Here is a 12,018-nt window from a genome sequence, read left to right as displayed (position 1 = left end):
CATTAGATTTAACAATTAGGGACAATCATATCTGTTTAACAGCAAATAGGAAAATCAATTTCTGAGCGAATAAGACACCACCAGCGGTTTCCACTAGCATGTGATATTTGTACTGGAATTTTCGGAAATAAACTCATATTGGTAGGCGTCAGACATATACCAGTGTTGAAAATCCCAAGCTTTATCAAACCCTCGTTGTGACAAACAAAAATAGAAATATACAAATTCCTCCTAAGTACACGGCACCAATTTAAACATTATTAATAATAGGGATGTCAGTATTCCGTGCCAGAAATGCCAGATGCAAGTTCGCTTAATTACGCCACTCGTGTTGTATGGGAAACTGTAGTAATTGGACACATCATTTTCTAACTAATCCACTTCAACTGCTTGAATTAATGACCATTGAATGGGCTGAATTAATGAAGTAATCCTCACTGGACAAAATTGCTCTGTATCTAAAGGGTGATTATTAAAGAAAACTTTAGACTTAGCGAATCGTAAACGTAAGGAATTCATTAAGGAATTTACAAAAATCTGACTAACCGACGAACCGATCCCAGACATACGAGGCATTTCAAGGGCCCCTTGAGTTTTTTTTTTTTTTTAATGATCACCCTTTATTTTTTGGTAATAGTATAATTTATTTTTCTACAAATTTTCACTCGCTTATATAGTAAGATTCACATAGGATTTGAACACATAATAAATCAAACCCGGCAACAATATGACCTTTGAAGCCCAACAGTCAAACTAATTTATAATTCGAATTTTAACACTGTAAGCAATTTGGCACACTTGCCTGAATAAATTAAAATCCAGGTTATTTATTTGTTTTGGATGTTCTGAGTTGGCTGCTTCCTGAAGTCGTGAACTAATGAATTATAAATTGCGTCCACTAATACTTCAAATTAAAACGTAATTTTCAAATTTTTGAAATGAAAACCGCAAGTATAACTAAACACTTTAAAGACTTACCTTTGGAAGTAATTCAGTGAGGTCGGCGGAAGAATACCCGGTTCCCACGTGCCTGAAAAAAAAAAAAGTTATTGGATAATCAGTAATACTTAGCAACACTGCATAGAAATAGTGAATAATGCATACTTATTAGCATATTTCCTTTACATAAACGAGGTGTCAATTTCTTCGAAGTTGCAAATAACACCTTTGAAATATTACAAATGCTTTATCACCATTTGCTAGATACCAAATATGGTGAAAGTCAAGATGATAGAACAAAGATTATTGGTGCAAGGTATAACAAATTGCTACGGTGCAAATAGAGTCCTACCTGGTGATGGAGAAGAGCAAAAGACACCACGACTTTACCCCGGAAACACCGTGTCACGACTGACCGATGGTCAAACCATCCTGTCGGTAGGAAGTGACCCACAGGACAGTCACGTCCGAAACCTTATTGGTACGTGGACACCATTGATTGCCCCCAAGTTGGGTTGCTATAGCGATTAGCTTTGGATACAAACAACCCTGGAAGATGATGGGGGAATGGTGTTGCCACCCCTTTTCGGAGTTTTGCAGTGGCGGAACCAAGGGTGGAGGTAAATGGTAGATTAATGGTACGGGGACATCTGCCCCCTGTATGGAAAAAGAAAATTGGGTTCTAGAAATGAATCAAATCTTGCGTCGAATATCATTGAAACTTATAAGTTTGATATTTTACTTTCTTCAATCACAAAAAAATTCATCAGAAACAAGTGTACGAGGATCGTAAATTTCCAACACCAAACTTAGGCAAACCAAAAACTTTCAGAGTGTCTCCTAAAGACATTGCTTCTTGTGGGTTTCTAAGAGAATAAAAATAATTAGTTTCATTCTTTTTGAGAAGATTAATTATCACATTATAATGTAAAAATACTTGTTAAATTGAAGACCAGAAAAAAATTAAACCCAGATTCTGGAAAGCTTATTTTCGGCCATAAGGAGCATCAACGCTTCTGCCAGGATCCTGAAAATATTAGTTCAATTTTTTGTAAATTGGACCGAACGAACGATACAACCCAGGATGAGCTTTGAAAGGGGATTTAACAGCTCGTTTTAACCCGGCTATATCGTTCAGGTAAAAACGAATTGTCCAAAAAACGAAATTTAAATACAAATGTAGCAAACAAAATATATAATAATTATTATTTTATTTGAGTTTTAATACTTAATTCAAAATCGCAATTTATTCCTTTTTTGGCATATTTTTGCTTTTTTCCGGTCTTCGAAAACTTAGTCGTATTTCAGATTTTTCAAAAATTCTATTGTCAACATTGTTCTGCGAATTTATTTACACAATTGATCCATGAACCCGTATACATTTTTAGGCTAACTTCGTACACAGTGATATTTGCCTAAGACCGGAATAGTACTGTCAGAATTCAGAAATTTCAGAAAAACAAATGAATAAATTTGAATTTCCCAACTGAAAATTGAATCCCTGACGATTTGTAAGTCTATAATTGCAATCTGTTATTTCTTTCTAAAGACAAATTTAGATCTCTGATGTTCCATGAATGTCTCTATATTTTAAGCAATAAGTCAAACTTTTTCAGTTTCAGAAATATCCCCTTGAATATCTACACTATTTAAGGCAGAATTTAGAGAAAATCTTAAATTTCAAAATTGGAATCTCTGAATTTAAACACACTAACACGACGTTACGAAATTTTAAGGATTTTCAAAATGTTTGGGTACATTTTTGGATTTAAACAATTTAAAAGATTTCCTCAATAATTCTAATATTCCATCAAAATACAGCAATATGCCAACGTATATTGCAAACATGAGAGTGGATACAATAGTAAATGTAAGATGGATGTGTTTTAGTATACTCTGTCCTTAAAAGGGTTCCAAAGAAAAAATCTAAGGGGTTCTAGTGTGGCGTTTCTGTTAGCCTCTCTACAGCACCAGGGCTCCGTAATCAAATTTAAGTGTAAAGCACTTTAACCGACGTACACATGGTAAAGTTATATCACCTGATAATATTTTTTTTACTGAAGTATTACATAACTTTTTTCTTTTGTTTTTTAATTAGGTATAAGCAATGTCACATAAAATAGTTCTGGAATTATACAAAGTGTTCAGTTAGATAACGAGAACTGGGCCGTTAATTGAAAAAATAAAAACTGAAAGCAGTATAATTTCTTCGTCACCCTGTATAATTCGAAATATATGTATACAAAACGAACACCGAACTGACGTGTCCGAGCGATTTTCCTTAAATCGCCGTATTCCGAAGATGTTTTTTTTTATTCCATACAAAAACACAATGCTATGTGTTGTACATATCGATCAAATTTCATGTTTAACATCTGTGCTAATTTTTTTATATTTGTTCAATAAAATCTCCGAAAACATTTGATAAAAAGTAAAACCCTTTAATTGTTAGGACGTACGATCCCGTGTAGTCTTCGGCTAGATGCCAAACCCTCAATTACATTTAAGAAATTACGCTAATGTCGACCTGAACTCGAATTTGTGACGGACACCAATGACCAACTGTTGAATGTCTAATGGACGCTTGCCAGAACATGCTCAAATATAGGTCATTTTTTTCCGTTGAATCTAAAATGTTTTATATCTATGACAAAATGAATTCCACCTTGATGACAGCTGGGTCATTATCGATAAATAATTTATTAAACAACCGGCAAATTGAATACCCTCAAACGGTCAAACGAAGGACGAATCTTTTGTTTTAATATTTCACAGGTTTTAAAACGAGGGATACAAAAAAAGTGTTTGTGCTTCTACAATACAAAATTGCACTTAAATAATCAAAATGTTAATTTCCTCCATTTATGTATTAAAAAACAAAAATGAGAAATAATAATTAAATACTGAATACCATTTTTACAGTGTTAAAGCAAATAAATCATTACGAAAAGACAATTTTAGATACAAGCCACAATACCACATATGGATGTGTGTTGTTATCTGCCACAACATTCTCTCTATCGATTAACATTTAAAATTCTGTATTGTCCATTTGGAAAATTGTCCTGAATTATAGTTCCATTTATGCGGAAAAATATATTACCAGAAGTTAACATGACCTAAAGTTGAGAATTTCATTGGACGTATACAGCAGTCTCTTTTTTTTCTCCACACTTATATTTTATGTAATGATGGGGTCTTTAGACCGTAAAGTGAAGGATATTTTACCGCAGTCTCTGGAGAAATCAACCATCTTCACATTGTTGAGCTTCAGGTTCTTACCCTTATGAATTAGTTATTATCGTAGATATTTCGAATATCTATAATTTATTACAATAGAGCAAGTAAGGCGGTAGTAACGATACAAAACCTGTAATAATGACGAACACGAACAGATTCTGAAGAAGTCACAAAGCACGAACTGTTCAAATTGATCAGCATTTTTTCAGAAGTGAGAACAAAGTAAGGGAAAAATTGAATTTCTAGAATTACATTGCATTTGCTAGAGGACCGACAATTAAAGACTTGGTGAACTTGGTAATATTACTGTTCCAAAAATTAAAAAATTGGATGCAAAACTATAAAAATAAAAACGTTTTATCAAACCTGTTAGGTAGTACAGAAATTCGGTTTTGGATTGCAATTTTCGAAAATCAAGAATAATTTGGCTTAATTACGTAAATATTTCTGAATGTGAAGTGATTTCTCAACGTTCATATCGTCACATATAAGTTGCACGAGAATAGTCCCGAAGGTACCTGACCAAATAATTGAAGAAACATTTTTTTTTTAATGTAAAATTATTTCTCAACATATTCTCCTTCGAGATTGGCACATTTTTCCCAACGACGTTCTATCGCCTCTATACTGTGTTTACAGTAAGAAGCTTCGAATGTTGCAAAACAGGCATGGGCCTCGGCCTCCGCCTTTTCATTATTGTCAAATCTCTTTCCACCGAGCTATTTTTCAAATTTTTTGAAATAGAAAATAATCTGATGGAGGTAAATCTCCCGAATAAGGTCAGAGAGGCGAAATTTCGAAACCAAGTTGATGGATATTTTGACCATCGCGGTGATAGAATCGCGGATTTGTGCGTTGTCTTGACGAAACAAGACTATTTTTCGGTCGTTGCGGTTTCCTTTTCCATTCCGTCGCTTTTTCCGAATTTCTTCCCTCAAACGCTGCAATAAATTTGTATCATATTCTCCGTTCATTGTTTTTCCTTTGGGGAGATAGTCAATAAAAAGAACAATGCAAAACCTGGCCTTTATTCCTAAGATACTTTACCAAAAGCTCCCTTAAAACGTGCTCACGGCGCTGTTTTTGTTCATCTCCCGCACAACTTTTTCATAAACAATTTTTCGGTCAAAGTGCGATATATAATATTTTTTGAAATGCATATCATGTTTGCTAACTCGCGTAATTTTAACCGATGTTTTTTTCAGTACATTTGTGAAGAATTTTAGCACAATATGAGTTTTGTGTGAGATTTTAGCGCAACAGGAGTGTTTTTGGGTCGACCACTACGGAATTCGCATTTGCAGCTCATACGTTCGCGTTTAAACTCAGCCACCCAGTATTTTACAGTTAGCAAAGGATTAGATTTTCCCACAGTAAAATCTAACTCTGCCTTGATTTTGGATAAACTAAGACCTTTCAAATGTAAATATTGAATCACGTATCGATAACCAATTTCTTCAATATTCACAACATCACTAAAAGTGTTCACTAAAACCAGCTCTAATACGAACACAAATCAATTTGGCACCCTCACAGTTTAAACGTAAATTTTTTAAGGCGAGATCTTTGCAAAAATCGCTATATATATATATATATTAATATCGCTATGTATGTGTCAAATCGGGTACTTCTAGGACTAACCTCGTATCTTCACGAAATATTCCTAACACTTCCAATTCAAGCTGTTCTTGACAAATCTATGTTCATTCCATAGGAATACTGGTCAAACGTGCTGTGTGATAATCATTCACACTTTGAGGAAAATTTTCATTGTAATTGTTCTATATTTTGACTCTCAATGTTCCTGTTTCCACGTCATTCAAGGCCTCACAATTTCATTCGTCAAGATCTAAATCTCCATTCGTAGTACTGTGCGAAGTGGTAGTAAAGATTACTTTTCCCTTTGCCTACATCTAACAATTTGTCGTTGTTCACAACGTGTGAAAATTTTTCGTTAAAACTGGCACGTCTTCGGCAGTGAATCATCCTTCAATTGCTCACAGTACAACTTCTGAGTGTGTTCCGCCGAAATTACAATAACTTAAAATTTAGCACCGATTCTCTATCTTGAACAATAATGAAGAAAACAGTTTGTAACTTGCCGAGCTTTTCTATCGAAATTTGTGGAGTAGTTGAAATTTAGTACAATATTTAACCTGGCTGTTCGAAATAGCTTTTTCGTACCACATGCACTATATATCGTATGAAAAGTGCCTAAGGAAACCATCAACGAAATTTTAATATTTTACCAATGAATTCAATGATCTGCAATATTCAAAGTCGGAAAAAATTACAAACGTTCTATAAATCATTACTTCTTGAGAAATGGATGATGCTGAAGACGATTCACTGGCCGATGTTTCTCAAAATTTGAGTCCTTTATATTTAAGTACATACCGAGAGTGCAAATAAAATAAGTTGCATAAGGATTATGGAAACTGTAAGAAATACACGTTGACATTTTTGTGCCCGTTCTGACTACGTTCGGCAACTAAAAATATGTACAGGGATTTTCAAAATATTAGGAAAAAACTAAAAACTGTGATTTTCGAAAATTATAAATTATTAGTAAACGGTATGAGTAAATTCTACGCAATATGGCAGTTCTCTTTCATCGACCTATGGCAATCGAATGACGTTTTCTGAATTTTCTCAAGCTTTCTAGATCTCATGCAATATAAAATAAGCCATTTAACCACGTATAGTAAAGGTGTCCTTAGACCTACCAAAGCAGAAAAAACAAATAAAAACATAATTTCACTTTATAGATTTAGAGGCAAGGGATGATGTGGCATATGGAATTAAGTTTCCTTATTTTGTACAGTAAGAATAAACTATTTGTATGGTATTAAAAAATTAATTTACAATGATTACACATGCAGCATATCGGTGTACAGAAATGTATGAGGAAAAACCATGTAGTTTGAATGATTAACACGGTTTCATCTTGTCCTTTCGCACTGAGTCCTAATGGGCTCCACTTGTCCATGGCGCCAGGCGTATGTGCACAGGACAAATATGGGATAAGATGAAATCAAATGCAGATGACCGCAGGTTAAAGCAAATAGTCCTATGACAATAGACATAGCTACATAACCATCGTTTCTAAACCTCCTAAGGTGAAATTATCCTTTTGTTTATTTTTTATCTTTGGTAGGTCTAAGGGCACCTCTACCATACATGGTTAAAAAGCTTTTTAATTATTCGACTCCGCCAAAATCAAATATAGATGCCATAAGAAATAACAAAGTGGGCTCTAATTGCTCGAAATCCATAAAACCTGGAAAAATTCTAAGAACGTGATTCCAATTCGCAGTTGTCGATAATGAAGATCTGCCAAATTTCGTAGAATTTTCTCAAATGCATTGCGCATAATTTATAGTTTTCAAAAATCGGTTTTCAGTTTTTTGCTAATTTTTTGACAAAACCACGTATACATTTTTCATTTTCGTAGATATTCTAAACAAGAACAAAAATGCGCACCTTTTTTCTCATTTGAGTCACCTTATATTTCTGACCATGGAATTCACTTTATTTGGGACACCTGGTATTTCTTTAAATTAAAAAATCAATGTTTCTTGTCAAAACAGTTCAAATCATACCACCCTGTACATGAGGTAGAATGTCTTTCTTCTATTAAAAAACCCATAAACAGCAGATAAAATTCTTTACCAGATTTAAAAACGAAATTAAAATCCTTTTTGGTATTCACTTCGTTCATCTAAATCCACTTAGGTGAAATTTCTATCGAACTGACAGAGATAAAACTCCGCTGGATCAACAAAAAATAAACATTTTTATTATGTATCTTATTGGAGAGTTTAATGTATATGATGTTGGTTAGATTGTTTCCAATAACCACTATTCGGTCAATTTGTCCACGAAGCTTAACGATATGAAAACAAAAATCTTCATTCTTCAACGAATTTCCATTAAAATGACAAAATCGGAAAATAACTGAACAAAAAGAAACACATATGCAATTACTTATTGACAGTATACTAATTTACAGGTTACTGAAATTTGAAGTTTTAATGGATTTTCTACCAAAATAATAACCAGACAATAAATAGGGTATTTCGGCGGGCTTAACGACGATATTCAAAAATTTCCAAGCTTTTATAAAGTTTTTACTTAAATAATAACATCGAAAAACAGCTTATAAAGTCTCAATTCAATAATTGTAATCTATAAATTTTCAAAATTTGCGAAACTGTGGATTTTGTTGCCGAAAATTCGAGGTAGAACTTTTTTTCTGCTAAAATAACCACCAAGCAGCTTAATAAAGAATCTTCTGACTTTAGCTGAATATCTACAAAACTTTTACATTTAATACGCAAGGTGTTAATTTGAAAACTTCCCACACCTATTATCTCGAAACAGAATTCTTCCATGAAAATCGTCATAAAGTTCCTGTAGAATTTGCATTTTGTAACGATGAAATTGATTTAATTTCAGTACTTTTCATTAGGTTCCACGTGATATTCCAGTTTGACTTGCGATCGTACGCAGTGAATTGTGCTGGGCTCTGCAGCGAAAGTTCCCAGAATCTTTGTTTGAGCAGCTTCATTTAAAACACGCTAAACAACCCTTTTTTGCAGTAGAACACATTCCAGTCATTTTTTTTTATAAAAGCTTTAAATGTGTCTGTGACTCAGATTCGAATTAGAATTTTTAGCATTAAAACCTTCCGCTATTCTTCTTACGCATCTTCCTTGCCCCCGCCCCCCGCCCTCCTTAAAACACTATCGGTCCTTTGCTGAATTGTGTATACCGTTTTTAAAATTATTTACAACATATGGATTATCGCAATAAATTTTAACTGATTTGAATAGCGAGTAACATCAACGAGTACCACAGGTAAGTTTAATAATATTTTCTATGCAAGATAAAATAAAAATTTTTCGAAGTGGCATTCCATTGCAAATAAAAATAAACAATAAAAAAATTATATCCCACTTAGTTGTTTCTTTTCGGAGACCACGGAAATTTATTAGATTGATAAAGATTTGATTAATTGATATTTTTTATGGTAGTTTCGAACAACAATATGTCAATAGGTTAGAAAATATATTTATTACGATTTCCTAATCGTAACACATCGTTTTAAAATCGTTATATCGTTTTAAATTAAAAAAATCTTAGTGTCAACGCTATCAAAACACTAACACAAAAAAATGAATTTTAAATGGTCAAAAGCGCCTCACTTAATAACGCAACAGTCAAATGTAACAAATAAGGTACCAAAATGTAAGAAATGAAAAGCCCTTAAAAATAATGTATCACTTAACCCCCTTTACCATTTAAGATGTTTGAGAGAGTGGCCCTTAGTGGTAGAGGGTTGAAAGAGGCGCAATGAATACCGCATAAAAATTGTTCCCCCTCGAAAATCGACGTGTTCCGGCGATTCTTTAAAAATCTATCTCTTTTCGAGATAATAGGTGTGGGAAGTGTTCAAATTAACACTCTGTATGTTTATCTCTTAAAATGAACCTTAAGATTTCTAAGACATTAGTCTGTTTCCAGATACATTAATAACGGTGTAAGCAATTTAATGTAAAATTGGAGAAAATGGAGCTAACAAAAGATATCTTAAATTATAGTGAAATATGTATAATAGTTGAAATTCAAAAATATAATGGGAAAAATGCAGAAATTGTGAATTATTGGGGAGTATTTTGAAGTCGTAATGTGTGTAATCTAGGATTTAGTCTCGATGTGAAGTTCAGAAGTGAGTTCGTGAAACAGCGCTTCACTCATCGGTGAAATTCGAAGATCCCTCACGAGCATTTTTTTGAAGACATTCAATTTCCTTAACAACCCGAACTTACTTGGTCACAATAAAACTTGTCTACTTTTCTCTCAGGCATGACGTGTCTTAGTCCAAGTAAATCCTAGTAATTTCTTCAACTAGTTTTTCATGTTTTTCTAATATTAGAGGCCTTCGTGTTTCGCCCCACAAACACAATTGTAAATATTTTATTCCAGAACCGGCAGAGGGCTCCGCATCTGTCCTATCTCACGAACATTAAAATGCAAAAGGAACAAAACTTGTAATTACAAATTTCTGTTATTGAGGGTTATTATTTCAATTGCGTGTCTCCGTCTCATCTTGAAATATTCAACGTTCCACTTTATCCAGGTACAGCACGATCGATGTCCAGGCAAGTTTATAACAATTTTTGTGGCAATAAATATTATAACGATATGATGGATTATGAGTTTTGCACGTTCCCAGTGAGTTATGCCTAATTAATCATGACAGATTTTTCGGTGAAAGCGGATGCATCTATCTAAAAATGTTTGGATGAAAGCCAGTCATACACAGCTGTCCAAGCTAGACTGTACTGATTATTGTTAAATTACACACAGTGTCACCTTGAGTGCATAATATTACGCATTCAACGATTATTGATGACAGTTTACTCAAACTGTGCCAAAGTTGCAAGTTTCATCAATCACTTATTTACGGAGGTTTTTCATCAACACTCATAAATATCAGACCTTGCTTAAATACTGACTTAAATTTTAATCACAAATTTGCATATTTTGCTCTGCTAATATTGATATTTTCATCAACGATCAGACATGTCACTCTTACGACATAATTCAATTTGATTCGATTTACAGGAAAATCGGAATTTTATCTCCAACTATCACTCATCACAGAATTTGCTCTACTTCCTTATCTGCGATCTTAAGGCTACTTAAACGAAAACATAGAACAAATTGTCGATTATTAGAAATAAATTGAGAAACAAATACCGTGTAAACTCTATGGGGAAATTTGTGTAATGTGTTTAGCCATTATGCTGGTTTTTAATTTAATATTCGAGGGTGGATATTATTTGACAAACGATGTTTCGTTGACGAGGAAGCAAATATGTTCTCGACAAAAAAGTTTATTTCAATGTTTAAATTGGAAATATTAATAATTTTTTAACGCGGTAATTTGTATGATAGGGGTTGCAAATTAATATTTTCTACTGTTCAAGTTGCAGTTTAAGGCCTTTTCGATAATACAAGCTGCCTTTTAAATATTTTAGATTTTGAGCACTTGGAGATTAGAGATCTTTCGATAAGTAATTAATTAAACAAGGCTGCTGAGAAGGGTGGCAAGAGATAAATATCTTTAAAATCTCTTAAATTTGAATAGTAACACACACGCAGGACAAACCAACTGTGAGGTGAACCGAAATATTCGAGAAATAATATCGCAATACATCAATTTTCAAAAAATTTCAGAAACTCATAAATCGAAAAAACCCTTCAGTTTTTCCTACAAGGTGCGGCCTTTGAATGTGTTCTTTCAAACGGTTTGTCTTTCCCATGTTGGAAAAACATTAACTTGGGAAAACTGAAGTTATAAAGAAGTCGGGGATATCTATAGAAATATCGGTCAAATAAAGCAAAAACCCACGTCAAACCAAAAAAATTTAGAACACTCCTTAAATGTGTTTTAATTTAAAAAAAAAATAGAAAAAAAATTCTAATTAGATGAACGTACGACACCTGAAACTAAAGAGTAATAGGAGACTGGCAACATCTTGTATAAAATGCAACCCTCTACTCTGGATCCCATTTTAGAAACAGCTCTTACAAATCGACAAATTATAAAAATAAAAGAATAGCAATAAATCACGTTGTGTGATTGAAGCTGATATATCATTCTGCAGGAAAAGCATGACCGGTTTACAACAGTTGAAACTTTATATCAAGGGTCTTTAGAACTTCCAGTTGAGACCATAGCTAATGAACCCTGCCGAAGAAGTATTTCTGTGGTGACAAGAAAGATAAAGATACTATACGAATCCGTCGAAAGGCAAGAAAGTCAGGTCT

At 33.4% G+C, this 12,018-nt stretch overlaps 1 protein-coding gene across 2 annotated transcripts in view; it reads right to left on the bottom strand.

The window, feature by feature from the left end:
* The window catches only part of HnRNP-K (Heterogeneous nuclear ribonucleoprotein K), a 105,371-nt gene that overhangs the window by 86,224 nt on the left and 7,129 nt on the right, over positions 1–12,018 (bottom strand). The window contains exons 1-2 of one of the 2 annotated variants that reach the window (XM_066283129.1): positions 1,292–1,351; positions 979–1,030 (exon numbers count right to left, since the gene is read on the bottom strand). The gene's annotated coding sequence lies outside the window, so the exon portion shown is untranslated. Of the gene's footprint in view, positions 1–978; positions 1,031–1,291; positions 1,352–12,018 lie in introns of those variants that run through there. The other variant, XM_066283127.1, reaches the window with a different exon arrangement.

This window comes from Euwallacea fornicatus, chromosome 6 (assembly GCF_040115645.1).
Source record: "Euwallacea fornicatus isolate EFF26 chromosome 6, ASM4011564v1, whole genome shotgun sequence".
Taxonomy (NCBI): Eukaryota; Metazoa; Arthropoda; class Insecta; order Coleoptera; family Curculionidae; genus Euwallacea; species Euwallacea fornicatus.
This window is presented reverse-complemented; position numbering and strand designations above follow the sequence as displayed.